Raw genomic sequence first — 19,225 nt, forward strand, 5'->3', positions numbered from 1 at the left:
GAGCACTTCATAAGAGTCATCCGGCACTTCTTGGATGGAGCAAATTCCACAATCATTGTGAACGGCTGCAGATCACGACCAATTCCCATCAGACGATCAGTTCGACAAGGGTGTCCCTTGTCAGTGTATTTTATCGCTTTGGACCCCACGCTGCGTGACATCGGACGAATGGTCGATGGTGTTCCTTTCCCAGGCGTCACCCTCCGCAGTGTGGCATACGCGGATGGTGTAGGTGTGTTTGTAGCAAACGCCAGGGACATCGATTCAGTTCGCCGAGTCCTCCACGTTTATGAACGAGCATCCGGTGCCATGTTAAAAGTCAACAAAATGGTGCTAATCCCACTAGGACCACGATCATTGACCATCGAGCGCCCATGGTTCCGGATTGTAGGGGAACAACGTATCTTGGGTCTTGAGGTGACTGCCTGTCTGCAGCGCATCTTAACACTCACGTGCAGGCGGATTCTCACGCGCATCAGAGGACTTTGCGTGAGTCACACTGATCGACGACTCGACCTCCATCATTGAATCCAACTGATTAATACTTACATCCTATAACGGGCATGGTATGTAGCACAACTCCTTACGCTACCGAAACAAACCAGCAGAGCCATCTCACAAACAGTATATTGACTGTTGTGGCGGCATGCACTATTCAAAGTTGATGCACAGACTTGTACACTGCCAAAGGTCGATGGTGGCCTTGGACTCATTGACTTTCCCCGCAAATGTGCGGCAATCCTGATTCACCGTATCGCCACTTTGCGTGAGATTGACCCAGGTGGGACAACAGCGGTGCTTTTCGACCGTTATCGCCCACAATCGGCGCGTGAACCAGTATGTTTGACACATATTACATTCCGGATGACGGCAGTCAAGGTCTATTACCTCAATCAAAGTTACGTCCTAACAGTGGCCACCGACAAGGCACGCACATCAAAGCGCCTTTACTAGGCGCTTCGAGAGCCAGCCCACACCACATAAATTGGAGGACAGACGACCATCGGTCATCTGGCACCAAGCTTGGGCTAATATCAACCACCCAGCCCTCCCCACAGAAGTTTCAGCGCTATGGTATCGCGTTGTAAACAATTTAATACCCACTAATCATCGCTTGGCGGCCATCCGCCTATGGCCCTCGGCTGCTTGCGGCCGATGTGGTGACGTAGACACCAGAGAGCATCGTCTCTTATGCCCTCACGTCACAGAAGTATGGGACCTTGCACGTGTGCTATTAGCGCTGATCGGTGGGACTACACTGGACTATGTGCCAATCGACTGGTTCCTTACGCCTGATATTCAGACCAACCCCCGAAAACGACATAACGCAGTGGTGTGGCTCTTGGGCCACACCATTTTCACGATCTATGAGCTTTGCCTCACCGATGCTGTCTCTTTCATGGACTACCTTTGGAGCCAGCATCGCCTGGCGGAATGTGACCGGAAATACACCATTACTTTTGCAAGATTTCTTAAAGTTGCAATGGTTCATGGTTATCAAAAGGTGGTCCAGGCTGAGTAAGGCACCTCGTATAAGAATTGCCTGAGTGTACCCCTGGATCTTTGTCACTCGGACTTTCAAACTACTCTTGACTTAACCATACCCCAGGTCTGATATTGGCCTTCTGGGCATCACTAGAGTAGACTGCTCTATGATACTGATAATATGGAAATTGGTAACATGGAAATTGTGTGAACGTTGTATGAAAAATTATTGGAAAATTGGAAAACACATAATCTATCTTAGGGGATTATTACTTCGTTAATTCTATGGGCTATGGGATTATCTCGCCAGTTTCGTTTGAGTGTGCTACCGTCGCTGTTTTTTTTTTTTTGCCTTCATTTCTGTCTTTATTTATTTCTTTCTATTTAGTTTTTAACATCATCACTTGCCTCACACCTGCAGAGGGAAGTGTGTTTCTGAGGAGTGTGTCGTCGCCCCCTGAGGCATAGCAGAGTATGCCTCCGCTTTTATTTTCGGTTTATGGCAATAAGTCTTGCTGCTAACAACACCCTGCTTTACGTGCTGCGTCGACACTAGAGGATGGCGGCATTTTTGGAGAGGAAAAGGTAGGGCTATAGGGGAGGTAGGAGGGAAAAAAAGTATAGTATCTGTTCTTATCAGCTTAATATCTGATACATCCTGCATTGCACGACCAGAATATTAAACTCATTTTTGGCTTATGACGGAGTGCTAGGGGCTTGCTCCACCTCTGTCGCGGGTTGGCCCGGCATTGCAGTACCGTCGGGATCGGCCCACCTAAAATTAATTAAAACACAGCCTGAAATGGGTTAACATTCTGGAGTGATCAGATATTCAGCTGGTAGCAAAACTTGTCGTAGTTGTTGATGTGCCCAGTAGTTAGTTGCTTACACACCACGATTTCTTTTAATTAATTTAAAATTATCTTAAGAAATTTTTTTTTTTGGTGTTAGCCAGACCGCACTTGCAGCCGCATTACGCTAGGCTGGTAATTTATGGTGGCACAGGACAGTGCCTTCGGATGCCTCGTTAGCGTCTCTTATGGTCCTATCGCAATAATTTTAATAATATTTTTTGGAGTTATAACCTTAGCTCCTCGCGAACGTCGTCGTCGTCGTCGTCGCCGCCGCACGCACGCAGAATACGTGGTACACACGCACACACACATATGCAGTAGGCGGTGGACGATGTAAGCACTCGGCTAGGTGTAGCTCGCGCCAGTATAGCTCGCGCCGGCCTGGCGCTGCTGTGGGGCGGCCTCACGGCTTCTCCACTGGCCTGGCAGCTAGCGGCGTTCAAATGGGAGTCGCAGTTTACTCCTCGACATGGAGGGTGGTACTGGGCTGTTGACGAGTGCTCTCGTATTTTGTTGTTCCCTCCGGCACTTGCCTTTGCGATGTTTTCGACGTTCGCCTGTTGCCATATCGGCCCGCACCACCATGTGTGACTCCCACATGTGGAGCGTACATGCTGCAAGCATTTAGGCCCTGACACTGCGGTTTTTCATCTCTGGCGGTACTCCGCAAGGATACCGCCCTTCGATTGTGCCATTCCAGCACTAATTGAAGTGCTAGATTTTCCGGCCTGTTAGGAGACCGCTCCTGCAAAATGTGCGAGGAGATTTTTGCTGGTTGCGAGCTACCCGCCGATTTTCTAGCTGTACGTATTGCCCTTAATCCAAAGGTCACAGGCGACTGTCGGGCTAGAGACGTACGTCCCATCACCGTTCTTAACACTGTTTAAAAGTTGGTGGCACGAAGTGTGGCTTCACGTCTTAAACAGGTAATGAATAAGGTACTTTGTCCCACTCAATCATGTGGCGTTTCGAATCGAACCACCTTCACCGCTGCTTCTATATACCGTGATGCTGTCTTACTCACCCACCGCCGACGCTCGAACCCCGGCTGCAATTGATCCCTAGATTTCGCCGGTGCCTTCGATAGGGTCTCCCATCCTTACCTGCTGGCCGTTATGTCGCGGATGGGTTTCGGGGAGCACTTCATAAGAGTCATCCGGCACTTTTTGGATGGAGCAAATTCCACAATCATTGTGAACGGCTGCAGATCACGACCAATTCCCATCAGACGATCAGTTCGACAAGGGTGTCCCTTGTCAGTGTATTTTATCGCTTTGGACCCCGTGCTGCGTGACATCGGACGAATGGTCGATGGTGTTCCTTTCCCAGGCGTCACCCTCCGCAGTGTGGCATACGCGGATGGTGTAGGTGTGTTTGTAGCAAACGCCAGGGACATCGATTCAGTTCGCCGAGTCCTCCACGTTTATGAACGAGCATCCGGTGCCATGTTAAAAGTCAACAAAATGGTGCTAATCCCACTAGGACCACGATCATTGACCATCGAGCGCCCATGGTTCCGGATTGTAGGGGAACAACGTATCTTGGGTCTTGAGGTGACTGCCTGTCCGCAGCGCATCTTAACACTCACGTGCAGGCGGATTCTCACGCGCATCAGAGGACTTTGCGTGAGTCACACTGATCGACGACTCGACCTCCATCATTGAATCCAACTGATTAATACTTACATCCTATAACGGGCATGGTATGTAGCACAACTCCTTACGCTACCGAAACAAACCAGCAGAGCCATCTCACAAACAGTATATTGCCTGTTGTGGCGGCATGCACTATTCAAAGTTGATGCACAGACTTGTACACTGCCAAAGGTCGATGGTGGCCTTGGACTCATTGACTTTCCCCGCAAATGTGCGGCAATCCTGATTCACCGTATCGCCACTTTGCGTGAGATTGACCCAGGTGGGACAACAGCGGTGCTTTTCGACCGTTATCGCCCACAATCGGCGCGTGAACCAGTATGTTTGACACATATTACATTCCGGATGACGGCAGTCAAGGTCTATTACCTCAATCAAAGTTACGTCCTAACAGTGGCCACCGACAAGGCACGCACATCAAAGCGCCTTTACTAGGCGCTTCGAGAGCCAGCCCACACCACATAAATTGGAGGACAGACGACCATCGGTCATCTGGCACCAAGCTTGGGCTAATATCAACCACCCAGCCCTCCCCACAGGAGTTTCAGCGCTATGGTATCGCGTTGTAAACAATTTAATACCCACTAATCATCGCTTGGCGGCCATCCGCCTATGGCCCTCGGCTGCTTGCGGCCGATGTGGTGACGTAGACACCAGAGAGCATCGTCTCTTATGCCCTCACGTCACAGAAGTGTGGGACCTTGCACGTGTGCTATTAGCGCTGATCGGTGGGACTACACTGGACTATGTGCCAATCGACTGGTTCCTTACGCCTGATATTCAGACCAACCCCCGAAAACTACATAACGCAGTGGTGTGGCTCTTGGGCCACACCATTTTCACGATCTATGACCTTTGCCTCACCGATGCTGTCTCTTTCATGGACTACCTTTGGAGCCAGCATCGCCTGGCGGAATGTGACCGGAAATATACCATTACTTTTGCAAGATTTCTTAAAGTTGCAATGGTTCATGGTTATCAAAAGGTGGTCCAGGCTGAGTAAGGCACCTCGTATAAGAATTGCCCGAGTGTACCCCTGGATCTTTGTCACTCGGACTTTCAAACTACTCTTGACTTAACCATACCCCAGGTTTGATATTGGCCTTCTGGGCATCACTAGAGTAGACTGCTCTATGATACTGATAATATGGAAATTGGTAACATGGAAATTGTGTGAACGTTGTATGAAAAATTATTGGAAAATTGGAAAACACATAATCTATCTTAGGGGATTATTACTTCGTTAATTCTATGGGCTATGGGATTATCTCGCCAGTTTCGTTTGAGTGTGCTACCATCGCTGTTTTTTTTTTGCCTTCATCTCTGTCTTTATTTATTTCTTTCTATTTAGTTTTTAACATCATCACTTGCCTCACACCTGCAGAGGGAAGTGTGTTTCTGAGGAGTGTGTCGTCGCCCCCTGAGGCATAGCAGAGTATGCCTCCGCTTTTATTTTCGGTTTATGGCAATAAGTCTTGCTGCTAACAACACCCTGCTTTACGTGCTGCGTCGACACTAGAGGATGGCGGCATTTTTGGAGAGGAAAAGGTAGGGCTATAGGGGAGGTAGGAGGGAAAAAAAGTGTAGTATCTGTTCTTATCAGCTTAATATCTGATACATCCTGCATTGCACGACCAGAATATTAAACTCATTTTTGGCTTATGACGGAGTGCTAGGGGCTTGCTCCACCTCTGTCGCGGGTTGGCCCGGCATTGCAGTACCGTCGGGATCGGCCCACCTAAAATTAATTAAAACACAGCCTGAAATGGGTTAACATTCTGCAGTGATCAGATATTCCGCTGGTAGTAAAACTTGTCGTAGTTGTTGATGTGCCCAGTAGTTAGTTGCTTACACACCACGATTTCTTTTAATTAATTTAAAATTATCTTAAGAAATTTTTTTTTTTGGTGTTAGCCAGACCGCACTTGCAGCCGCATTACGCTAGGCTGGTAATTTACGGTGGCACAGGACAGTGCCTTCGGATGCCTCGTTAGCGTCTCTTATGGTCCTATCGCAGATAATTTTAATAATATTTTTTTGAGTTATAACCTTAGCTCCTCGCGAACGTCGTCGTCGTCGTCGTCGCCGCCGCACGCACGCAGAATACGTGGTACACACGCACACACACATATGCAGTAGGCGGTGGACGATGTAAGCACTCGGCTAGGTGTAGCTCGCGCCAGTATAGCTCGCGCCGGCCTGGCGCTGCTGTGGGGCGGCCTCACGGCTTCTCCACTGGCCTGGCAGCTAGCGGCGTTCAAATGGGAGTCGCAGTTTACTCCTCGACATGGAGGGTGGTACTGGGCTGTTGACGAGTGCTCTCGTATTTTGTCGTTCCCTCCGGCACTTGCCTTTGCAATGTTTTCGACGGTCGCCTGTTGCCATATAGGCCCGCACCACCATGTGTGACTCTCACATGTGGAGCGTACATGCTGCAAGCATTTAGGCCCTGACACTGCGGTTTTTCATCTCTGGCGGTACTCCGCAAGGATACCGCCCTTCGATTGTGCCATTCCAGCACTAATTGAAGTGCTAGATTTTCCGGCCTGTTAGGAGACCGCTCCTGCAAAATGTGCGAGGAGATTTTTGCTGGTTGCGAGCTACCTGCCGATTTTCGAGCTGTAGGTATTGCCCTTAATCCAAAGGTCACAGGCGACTGTCGGGCTAGAGACGTACGTCCCATCACCGTTCTTAACACTGTTTAAAAGTTGGTGGCACGAAGTGTGGCTTCACGTCTTAAACAGGTAATGAATAAGGTACTTTGTCCCACTCAATCATGTGGCGTTTCGAATCGAACCACCTTCACCGCTGCTTCTATATACCGTGATGCTGTCTTACTCACCCACCGCCGACGCTCGAACCCCGGCTGCAATTGATCCCTAGATTTCGCCGGTGCCTTCGATAGGGTCTCCCATCCTTACCTGCTGGCCGTTATGTCGCGGATGGGTTTCGGGGAGCACTTCATAAGAGTCATCCGGCACTTCTTGGATGGAGCAAATTCCACAATCATTGTGAACGGCTGCAGATCACGACCAATTCCCATCAGACGATCAGTTCACAAGGGTGTCCCTTGTCAGTGTATTTTATCGCTTTGGACCCCGTGCTGCGTGACATCGGACGAATGTTCGATGGTGTTCCTTTCCCAGGCGTCACCTTCCGCAGTGCGGCATACGCGGATGGTGTAGGTGTGTTTGTAGAAAACGCCAGGGACATCGATTCAGTTCGCCGAGTCCTCCACGTTTATGAACGAGCATCCGGTGCCATGTTAAAAGTCAACAAAATGGTGCTAATCCCACTAGGACCACGATCATTGACCATCGAGCGCCCATGGTTCCGGATTGTAGGGGAACAACGTATCTTGGGTCTTGAGGTGACTGCCCGTCCGCAGCGCATCTTAACACTCACGTGCAGGCGGATTCTCACGCGCATCAGAGGACTTTGCGTGAGTCACACTGATCGACGACTCGACCTCCATCATTGAATCCAACTGATTAATACTTACATCCTATAACGGGAATGGTATGTAGCACAACTCCTTACGCTACCGAAACAAACCAGCAGAGCCATCTCACAAACAGTATATTGCCTGTTGTGGCGGCATGCACTATTCAAAGTTGATGCACAGACTTGTACACTGCCAAAGGTCGATGGTGGCCTTGGACTCATTGAGTTTCCCCGCAAATGTGCGGCAATCCTGATTCACCGTATCGCCACTTTGCGTGAGATTGACCCAGGTGGGACAACAGCGGTGCTTTTCGACCGTTATCGCCCACAATCGGCGCGTGAACCAGTATGTTTGACACATATTACATTCCGGATGACGGCAGTCAAGGTCTATTACCTCAATCAAAGTTACGTCCTAACAGTGGCCACCGACAAGGCACGCACATCAAAGCGCCTTTACTAGGCGCTTCGAGAGCCAGCCCACACCACATAAATTGGAGGACAGACGACCATCGGTCATCTGGCACCAAGCTTGGGCTAATATCAACCACCCAGCCCTCCCCACAGAAGTTTCAGCGCTATGGTATCGCGTTGTAAACAATTTAATACCCACTAATGATGGCTTGGCGGCCATCCGCCTATGGCCCTCGGCTGCTTGCGGCCGATGTGGTGACGTAGACACCAGAGAGCATCGTCTCTTATGCCCTCACGTCACAGAAGTGTGGGACCTTGCACGTGTGCTATTAGCGCTGATCGGTGGGACTACACTGGACTATGTGCCAATCGACTGGTTCCTTACGCCTGATATTCAGACCAACCCCCGAAAACGACATAACGCAGTGGTGTGGCTCTTGGGCCACACCATTTTCACGATCTATGAGCTTTGCCTCACCGATGCTGTCTCTTTCATGGACTACCTTTGGAGCCAGCATCGCCTGGCGGAATGTGACCGGAAATATACCATTACTTTTGCAAGATTTCTTAAAGTTGCAATGGTTCATGGTTATCAAAAGGTGGTCCAGGCTGAGTAAGGCACCTCGTATAAGAATTGCCTGAGTGTACCCCTGGATCTTTGTCACTCGGACTTTCAAACTACTCTTGACTTAACCATACCCCAGGTCTGATATTGGCCTTCTGGGCATCACTAGAGTAGACTGCTCTATGATACTGATAATATGGAAATTGGTAACATGGAAATTGTGTGAACGTTGTATGAAAAATTATTGGAAAATTGGAAAACACATAATCTATCTTAGGGGATTATTACTTCGTTAATTCTATGGGCTATGGGATTATCTCGCCAGTTTCGTTTGAGTGTGCTACCGTCGCTGTTTTTTTTTTTTGCCTTCATTTCTGTCTTTATTTATTTCTTTCTATTTAGTTTTTAACATCATCACTTGCCTCACACCTGCAGAGGGAAGTGTGTTTCTGAGGAGTGTGTCGTCGCCCCCTGAGGCATAGCAGAGTATGCCTCCACTTTTATTTTCGGTTTATGGCAATAAGTCTTGCTGCTAACAACACCCTGCTTTACGTGCTGCGTCGACACTAGGGGATGGCGGCATTTTTGGAGAGGAAAAGGTAGGGCTATAGGGGAGGTAGGAGGGAAAAAAAGTATAGTATCTGTTCTTATCAGCTTAATATCTGATACATCCTGCATTGCACGACCAGAATATTAAACTCATTTTTGGCTTATGACGGAGTGCTAGGGGCTTGCTCCACCTCTGTCGCGGGTTGGCCCGGCATTGCAGTACCGTCGGGATCGGCCCACCTAAAATTAATTAAAACACAGCCTGAAATGGGTTAACATTCTGGAGTGATCAGATATTCCGCTGGTAGCAAAACTTGTCGTAGTTGTTGATGTGCCCAGTAGTTAGTTGCTTACACACCACGATTTCTTTTAATTAATTTAAAATTATCTTAAGAAATTTTTTTTTTTTTTTTTTTGGTGTTAGCCAGACCGCACTTGCAGCCGCATTACGCTAGGCTGGTAATTTATGGTGGCACAGGACAGTGCCTTCGGATGCCTCGTTAGCGTCTCTTATGGTCCTATCGCAATAATTTTAATAATATTTTTTGGAGTTATAACCTTAGCTCCTCGCGAACGTCGTCGTCGTCGTCGTCGTCGCCGCCGCACGCACGCAGAATACGTGGTACACACGCACACACACATATGCAGTAGGCGGTGGACGATGTAAGCACTCGGCTAGGTGTAGCTCGCGCCAGTATAGCTCGCGCCGGCCTGGCGCTGCTGTGGGGCGGCCTCACGGCTTCTCCACTGGCCTGGCAGCTAGCGGCGTTCAAATGGGAGTCGCAGTTTACTCCTCGACATGAAGGGTGGTACTGGGCTGTTGACGAGTGCTCTCGTATTTTGTCGTTCCCTCCGGCACTTGCCTTTGCGTTGTTTTCGACGGTCGCCTGTTGCCATATCGGCCCGCACCACCATGTGTGACTCCCACATGTGGAGCGTACATGCTGCAAGCATTTAGACCCTGACACTGCGGTTTTTCATCTCTGGCGGTACCCCGCAAGGATACCGCCCTTCGATTGTGCCATTGCAGCACTAATTGAAGTGCTAGATTTTCCGGCCTGTTAGGAGACCGCTCCTGCAAAATGTGCGAGGAGATTTTTGCTGGTTGCGAGCTACCCGCCGATTTTCTAGCTGTACGTATTGCCCTTAATCCAAAGGTCACAGTCGACTGTCGGGCTAGAGACGTACGTCCCATCACCGTTCTTAACACTGTTTATAAGTTGGTGGCACGAAGTGTGGCTTCACGTCTTAAACAGGTAATGAATAAGGTACTTTGTCCCACTCAATCATGTGGCGTTTCGAATCGAACCACCTTCACCGCTGCTTCTATATACCGTGATGCTGTCTTACTCACCCACCGCCGACGCTCGAACCCCGGCTGCAATTGATCCCTAGATTTCGCCGGTGCCTTCGATAGGGTCTCCCATCCTTACCTGCTGGCCGTTATGTCGCGGATGGGTTTCGGGGAGCACTTCATAAGAGTCATCCGGCACTTCTTGGATGGAGCAAATTCCACAATCATTGTGAACGGCTGCAGATCACGACCAATTCCCATCAGACGATCAGTTCGACAAGGGTGTCCCTTTCAGTGTATTTTATCGCTTTGGACCCCATGCTGCGTGACATCGGACGAATGGTCGATGGTGTTCCTTTCCCAGGCGTCACCTTCCGCAGTGCGGCATACGCGGATGGTGTAGGTGTGTTTGTAGCAAACGCCAGGGACATCGATTCAGTTCGCCGAGTTCTCCACGTTTATGAACGAGCATCCGGTGCCATGTTAAAAATCAACAAAATGATGCTAATCCCACTAGGACCACGATCATTGACCATCGAGCGCCCATGGTTCCGGATTGTAGGGGAACAACGTATCTTGGGTCTTGAGGTGACTGCCTGTCCGCAGCGCATCTTAACACTCACGTGCAGGCGGATTCTCACGCGCATCAGAGGACTTTGCGTGAGTCACACTGATCGACGACTCGACCTCCATCATTGAATCCAACTGATTAATACTTACATCCTATAACGGGCATGGTATGTAGCACAACTCCTTACGCTACCGAAACAAACCAGCAGAGCCATCTCACAAACAGTATATTGCCTGTTGTGGCGGCATGCACTATTCAAAGTTGATGCACAGACTTGTACACTGCCAAAGGTCGATGGTGGCCTTGGACTCATTGAGTTTCCCCGCAAATGTGCGGCAATCCTGATTCACCGTATCGCCACTTTGCGTGAGATTGACCCAGGTGGGACAACAGCGGTGCTTTTCGACCGTTATCGCCCACAATCGGCGCGTGAACCAGTATGTTTGACACATATTACATTCCGGATGACGGCAGTCAAGGTCTATTACCTCAATCAAAGTTACGTCCTAACAGTGGCCACCGACAAGGCACGCACATCAAAGCGCCTTTACTAGGCGCTTCGAGAGCCAGCCCACACCACATAAATTGGAGGACAGACGACCATCGGTCATCTGGCACCAAGCTTGGGCTAATATCAACCACCCAGCCCTCCCCACAGAAGTTTCAGCGCTATGGTATCGCGTTGTAAACAATTTAATACCCACTAATCATCGCTTGGCGGCCATCCGCCTATGGCCCTCGGCTGCTTGCGGCCGATGTGGTGACGTAGACACCAGAGAGCATCGTCTCTTATGCCCTCACGTCACAGAAGTGTGGGACCTTGCACGTGTGCTATTAGCGCTGATCGGTGGGACTACACTGGACTATGTGCCAATCGACTGGTTCCTTACGCCTGATATTCAGACCAACCCCCGAAAACGACATAACGCAGTGGTGTGGCTCTTGGGCCACACCATTTTCACGATCTATGAGCTTTGCCTCACCGATGCTGTCTCTTTCATGGACTACCTTTGGAGCCAGCATCGCCTGGCGGAATGTGACCGGAAATATACCATTACTTTTGCAAGATTTCTTAAAGTTGCAATGGTTCATGGTTATCAAAAGGTGGTCCAGGCTGAGTAAGGCACCTCGTATAAGAATTGCCTGAGTGTACCCCTGGATCTTTGTCACTCGGACTTTCAAACTACTCTTGACTTAACCATACCCCAGGTCTGATATTGGCCTTCTGGGCATCACTAGAGTAGACTGCTCTATGATACTGATAATATGGAAATTGGTAACATGGAAATTGTGTGAACGTTGTATGAAAAATTATTGGAAAATTGGAAAACACATAATCTATCTTAGGGGATTATTACTTCGTTAATTCTATGGGCTATGGGATTATCTCGCCAGTTTCGTTTGAGTGTGCTACCGTCGCTGTTTTTTTTTTTTTGCCTTCATTTCTGTCTTTATTTATTTCTTTCTATTTAGTTTTTAACATCATCACTTGCCTCACACCTGCAGAGGGAAGTGTGTTTCTGAGGAGTGTGTCGTCGCCCCCTGAGGCATAGCAGAGTATGCCTCCGCTTTTATTTTCGGTTTATGGCAATAAGTCTTGCTGCTAACAACACCCTGCTTTACGTGCTGCGTCGACACTAGAGGATGGCGGCATTTTTGGAGAGGAAAAGGTAGGGCTATAGGGGAGGTAGGAGGGAAAAAAAGTATAGTATCTGTTCTTATCAGCTTAATATCTGATACATCCTGCATTGCACGACCAGAATATTAAACTCATTTTTGGCTTATGACGGAGTGCTAGGGGCTTGCTCCACCTCTGTCGCGGGTTGGCCCGGCATTGCAGTACCGTCGGGATCGGCCCACCTAAAATTAATTAAAACACAGCCTGAAATGGGTTAACATTCTGGAGTGATCAGATATTCCGCTGGTAGCAAAACTTGTCGTAGTTGTTGATGTGCCCAGTAGTTAGTTGCTTACACACCACGATTTCTTTTAATTAATTTAAAATTATCTTAAGAAATTTTTTTTTTTTGGTGTTAGCCAGACCGCACTTGCAGCCGCATTACGCTAGGCTGGTAATTTATGGTGGCACAGGACAGTGCCTTCGGATGCCTCGTTAGCGTCTCTTATGGTCCTATCGCAATAATTTTAATAATATTTTTTGGAGTTATAACCTTAGCTCCTCGCGAACGTCGTCGTCGTCGTCGTCGTCGTCGCCGCCGCACGCACGCAGAATACGTGGTACACACGCACACACACATATGCAGTAGGCGGTGGACGATGTAAGCACTCGGCTAGGTGTAGCTCGCGCCAGTATAGCTCGCGCCGGCCTGGCGCTGCTGTGGGGCGGCCTCACGGCTTCTCCACTGGCCTGGCAGCTAGCGGCGTTCAAATGGGAGTCGCAGTTTACTCCTCGACATGAAGGGTGGTACTGGGCTGTTGACGAGTGCTCTCGTATTTTGTCGTTCCCTCCGGCACTTGCCTTTGCGATGTTTTCGACGGTCGCCTGTTGCCATATCGGCCCGCACCACCATGTGTGACTCCCACATGTGGAGCGTACATGCTGCAAGCATTTAGACCCTGACACTGCGGTTTTTCATCTCTGGCGGTACCCCGCAAGGATACCGCCCTTCGATTGTGCCATTCCAGCACTAATTGAAGTGCTAGATTTTCCGGCCTGTTAGGAGACCGCTCCTGCAAAATGTGCGAGGAGATTTTTGCTGGTTGCGAGCTACCCGCCGATTTTCTAGCTGTACGTATTGCCCTTAATCCAAAGGTCACAGTCGACTGTCGGGCTAGAGACGTACGTCCCATCACCGTTCTTAACACTGTTTATAAGTTGGTGGCACGAAGTGTGGCTTCACGTCTTAAACAGGTAATGAATAAGGTACTTTGTCCCACTCAATCATGTGGCGTTTCGAATCGAACCACCTTCACCGCTGCTTCTATATACCGTGATGCTGTCTTACTCACCCACCGCCGACGCTCGAACCCCGGCTGCAATTGATCCCTAGATTTCGCCGGTGCCTTCGATAGGGTCTCCCATCCTTACCTGCTGGCCGTTATGTCGCGGATGGGTTTCGGGGAGCACTTCATAAGAGTCATCCGGCACTTCTTGGATGGAGCAAATTCCACAATCATTGTGAACGGCTGCAGATCACGACCAATTCCCATCAGACGATCAGTTCGACAAGGGTGTCCCTTGTCAGTGTATTTTATCGCTTTGGACCCCATGCTGCGTGACATCGGACGAATGGTCGATGGTGTTCCTTTCCCAGGCGTCACCTTCCGCAGTGCGGCATACGCGGATGGTGTAGGTGTGTTTGTAGCAAACGCCAGGGACATCGATTCAGTTCGCCGAGTCCTCCACGTTTATGAACGAGCATCCGGTGCCATGTTAAAAGTCAACAAAATGATGCTAATCCCACTAGGACCACGATCATTGACCATCGAGCGCCCATGGTTCCGGATTGTAGGGGAACAACGTATCTTGGGTCTTGAGGTGACTGCCTGTCCGCAGCGCATCTTAACACTCACGTGCAGGCGGATTCTCACGCGCATCAGAGGACTTTGCGTGAGTCACACTGATCGACGACTCGACCTCCATCATTGAATCCAACTGATTAATACTTACATCCTATAACGGGCATGGTATGTAGCACAACTCCTTACGCTACCGAAACAAACCAGCAGAGCCATCTCACAAACAGTATATTGCCTGTTGTGGCGGCATGCACTATTCAAAGTTGATGCACAGACTTGTACACTGCCAAAGGTCGATGGTGGCCTTGGACTCATTGAGTTTCCCCGCAAATGTGCGGCAATCCTGATTCACCGTATCGCCACTTTGCGTGAGATTGACCCAGGTGGGACAACAGCGGTGCTTTTCGACCGTTATCGCCCACAATCGGCGCGTGAACCAGTATGTTTGACACATATTACATTCCGGATGACGGCAGTCAAGGTCTATTACCTCAATCAAAGTTACGTCCTAACAGTGGCCACCGACAAGGCACGCACATCAAAGCGCCTTTACTAGGCGCTTCGAGAGCCAGCCCACACCACATAAATTGGAGGACAGACGACCATCGGTCATCTGGCAGCAAGCTTGGGCTAATATCAACCACCCAGCCCTCCCCACAGAAGTTTCAGCGCTATGGTATCGCGTTGTAAACAATTTAATACCCACTAATCATCGCTTGGCGGCCATCCGCCTATGGCCCTCGGCTGCTTGCGGCCGATGTGGTGACGTAGACACCAGAGAGCATCGTCTCTTATGCCCTCACGTCACAGAAGTGTGGGACCTTGCACGTGTGCTATTAGCGCTGATCGGTGGGACTACACTGGACTATGTGCCAATCGACTGGTTCCTTACGCCTGATATTCAGACCAACCCCCGAAAACGACATAACGCAGTGGTGTGGCTCTTGGGCCACACCATTTTCACGATCTATGAGCTTTGCCTCACCGATGCTGTCTCTTTCATGGACTACCTTTGGAGCCAGCATCGCCTGGCGGAATGTGACCGGAAATATACCATTACTTTTGCAAGATTTCTTAAAGTTGCAATGGTTCATGGTTATCAAAAGGTGGTCCAGGCTGAGTAAGGCACCTCGTATAAGAATTGCCTGAGTGTACCCCTGGATCTTTGTCACTCGGACTTTCAAACTACTCTTGACTTAACCATACCCCAGGTCTGATATTGGCCTTCTGGGCATCACTAGAGTAGACTGCTCTATGATACTGATAATATGGAAATTGGTAACATGGAAATTGTGTGAACGTTGTATGAAAAATTATTGGAAAATTGGAAAACACATAATCTATCTTAGGGGATTATTACTTCGTTAATTCTATGGGCTATGGGATTATCTCGCCAGTTTCGTTTGAGTGTGCTACCGTCGCTGTTTTTTTTTTTTTTTGCCTTCATTTCTGTCTTTATTTATTTCTTTCTATTTAGTTTTTAACATCATCACTTGCCTCACACCTGCAGAGGGAAGTGTGTTTCTGAGGAGTGTGTCGTCGCCCCCTGAGGCATAGCAGAGTATGCCTCCGCTTTTATTTTCGGTTTATGGCAATAAGTCTTGCTGCTAACAACACCCTGCTTTACGTGCTGCGTCGACACTAGAGGATGGCGGCATTTTTGGAGAGGAAAAGGTAGGGCTATAGGGGAGGTAGGAGGGAAAAAAAGTATAGTATCTGTTCTTATCAGCTTAATATCTGATACATCCTGCATTGCACGACCAGAATATTAAACTCATTTTTGGCTTATGACGGAGTGCTAGGGGCTTGCTCCACCTCTGTCGCGGGTTGGCCCGGCATTGCAGTACCGTCGGGATCGGCCCACCTAAAATTAATTAAAACACAGCCTGAAATGGGTTAACATTCTGGAGTGATCAGATATTCCGCTGGTAGCAAAACTTGTCGTAGTTGTTGATGTGCCCAGTAGTTAGTTGCTTACACACCACGATTTCTTTTAATTAATTTAAAATTATCTTAAGAAATTTTTTTTTTTTTGGTGTTAGCCAGACCGCACTTGCAGCCGCATTACGCTAGGCTGGTAATTTATGGTGGCACAGGACAGTGCCTTCGGATGCCTCGTTAGCGTCTCTTATGGTCCTATCGCAATAATTTTAATAATATTTTTTGGAGTTATAACCTTAGCTCCTCGCGAACGTCGTCGTCGTCGTCGTCGTCGTCGCCGCCGCACGCACGCAGAATACGTGGTACACACGCACACACACATATGCAGTAGGCGGTGGACGATGTAAGCACTCGGCTAGGTGTAGCTCGCGCCAGTATAGCTCGCGCCGGCCTGGCGCTGCTGTGGGGCGGCCTCACGGCTTCTCCACTGGCCTGGCAGCTAGCGGCGTTCAAATGGGAGTCGCAGTTTACTCCTCGACATGGAGGGTGGTACTGGGCTGTTGACGAGTGCTCTCGTATTTTGTCGTTCCCTCCGGCACTTGCCTTTGCGATGTTTTCGACGGTCGCCTGTTGCCATATCGGCCCGCACCACCATGTGTGACTCCCACATGTGGAGCGTACATGCTGCAAGCATTTAGGCCCTGACACTGCGGTTTTTCATCTCTGGCGGTACTCCGCAAGGATACCGCCCTTCGATTGTGCCATTCCAGCACTAATTGAAGTGATAGATTTTCCGGCCTGTTAGGAGACCGCTCCTGCAAAATGTGCGAGGAGATTTTTGCTGGTTGCGAGCTACCCGCCGATTTTCTAGCTGTACGTATTGCCCTTAATCCAAACGTCACAGTCGACTGTAGGGCTAGAGACGTACGTCCCATCACCGTTCTTAACACTGTTTATAAGTTGGTGGCACGAAGTGTGGCTTCACGTCTTAAACAGGTAATGAATAAGGTACTTTGTCCCACTCAATCATGTGGCGTTTCGAATCGAACCACCTTCACCGCTGCTTCTATATACCGTGATGCTGTCTTACTCACCCACCGCCGACGCTCGAACCCCGGCTGCAATTGATCCCTAGATTTCGCCGGTGCCTTCGATAGGGTCTCCCATCCTTACCTGCTGGCCGTTATGTCGCGGATGGGTTTCGGGGAGCACTTCATAAGAGTCATCCGGCACTTCTTGGATGGAGCAAATTCCACAATCATTGTGAACGGCTGCAGATCACGACCAATTCCCATCAGACGATCAGTTCGACAAGGGTGTCCCTTGTCAGTGTATTTTATCGCTTTGGACCCCGTGCTGCGTGACATCGGACGAATGGTCGATGGTGTTCCTTTCCCAGGCGTCACCTTCCGCAGTGCGGCATACGCGGATGGTGTAGGTGTGTTTGTAGCAAACGCCAGGGACATCGATTCAGTTCGCCGAGTCCTCCACGTTTATGAACGAGCATCCGGTGCCATGTTAAAAGTCAACAAAATGGTGCTAATCCCACTAGGACTACGATCATTGACCATCGAGCGCCCATGGTTCCGGATTGTAGGGGAACAACGTATCTTGGGTCTTGAGGTGACTGCCTGTCCGCAGCGCATCTTAACACTCACGTGCAGGCGGATTCTCACGCGCATCAGAGGACTTTGCGTGAGTCACACTGATCGACGACTCGACCTCCATCATTGAATCCAACTGATTAATACTTACATCCTATAACGGGCATGGTATGTAGCACAACTCCTTACGCTACCGAAACAAACCAGCAGAGCCATCTCACAAACAGTATATTGCCTGTTGTGGCGGCATGCACTATTCAAAGTTGATGCACAGACTTGTACACTGCCAAAGGTCGATGGTGGCCTTGGACTCATTGAGTTTCCCCGCAAATGTGCGGCAATCCTGATTCACCGTATCGCCACTTTGCGTGAGATTGACCCAGGTGGGACAACAGCGGTGCTTTTCGACCGTTATCGCCCACAATCGGCGCGTGAACCAGTATGTTTGACACATATTACATTCCGGATGACGGCAGTCAAGGTCTATTACCTCAATCAAAGTTACGTCCTAACAGTGGCCACCGACAAGGCACGCACATCAAAGCGCCTTTACTAGGCGCTTCGAGAGCCAGCCCACACTACATAAATTGGAGGACAGACGACCATCGGTCATCTGGCACCAAGATTGGGCTAATATCAACCACCCAGCCCTCCCCACAGAAGTTTCAGCGCTATGGTATCACGTTGTAAACAAATTTAATACCCACTAATCATCGCTTGGCGGCCATCCGCCTATGGCCCTCGGCTGCTTGCGGCCGATGTGGTGACGTAGACCCCAGAGAGCATCGTCTCTTATGCCCTCACGTCACAGAAGTGTGGGACCTTGCACGTGTGCTATTAGCGCTGATCGGTGGGACTACACTGGACTATGTGCCAATCGACTGGTTCCTTACGCGTGATATTCAGACCAACCCCCGAAAACGACATAACGCAGTGGTGTGGCTCTTGGGCCACACCATTTTCACGATCTATGACCTTTGCCTCACCGATGCTGTCTCTTTCATGGACTACCTTTGGAGCCAGCATCGCCTGGCGGAATGTGACCGGAAATATACCATTACTTTTGCAAGATTTCTTAAAGTTGCAATGGTTCATGGTTATCAAAAGGTGGTCCAGGCTGAGTAAGGCACCTCGTATAAGAATTGCCTGAGTGTACCCCTGGATCTTTGTCACTCAGACTTTCAAACTACTCTTGACTTAACCATACCCCAGGTTTGATATTGGCCTTCTGGGCATCACTAGAGTAGACTGGTCTATGATACTGATAATATGGAAATTGGTAACATGGAAATTGTGTGAACGTTGTATGAAAAATTATTGGAAAATTGGAAAACACATAATCTATCTTAGGGGATTATTACATCGTTAATTCTATGGGCTATGGGATTATCTCGCCAGTTTCGTTTGAGTGTGCTACCGTCGCTGTTTT

General features: G+C 49.3%; 5 pseudogenes; all 5 read left to right on the forward strand.

The window, feature by feature from the left end:
* Positions 1-2,052: 2,052 nt before the first annotated feature.
* LOC126422967 (U2 spliceosomal RNA) lies at positions 2,053-2,265 on the forward strand (annotated as a pseudogene).
* Positions 2,266-5,524: 3,259 nt separating this feature from the next.
* LOC126421849 (U2 spliceosomal RNA) lies at positions 5,525-5,737 on the forward strand (annotated as a pseudogene).
* A 3,261-nt stretch (positions 5,738-8,998) lies between these two features.
* LOC126422989 (U2 spliceosomal RNA) lies at positions 8,999-9,211 on the forward strand (annotated as a pseudogene).
* A 3,272-nt stretch (positions 9,212-12,483) lies between these two features.
* On the forward strand, positions 12,484-12,696 carry LOC126423000 (U2 spliceosomal RNA; annotated as a pseudogene).
* Positions 12,697-15,967: 3,271 nt separating this feature from the next.
* LOC126423011 (U2 spliceosomal RNA) lies at positions 15,968-16,180 on the forward strand (annotated as a pseudogene).
* The last annotated feature ends 3,045 nt before the right edge of the window (positions 16,181-19,225 follow it).

The sequence above is a fragment of the Schistocerca serialis genome, chromosome 1 (assembly GCF_023864345.2).
Source record: "Schistocerca serialis cubense isolate TAMUIC-IGC-003099 chromosome 1, iqSchSeri2.2, whole genome shotgun sequence".
In the NCBI taxonomy this organism is placed as follows: Eukaryota; Metazoa; Arthropoda; class Insecta; order Orthoptera; family Acrididae; genus Schistocerca; species Schistocerca serialis.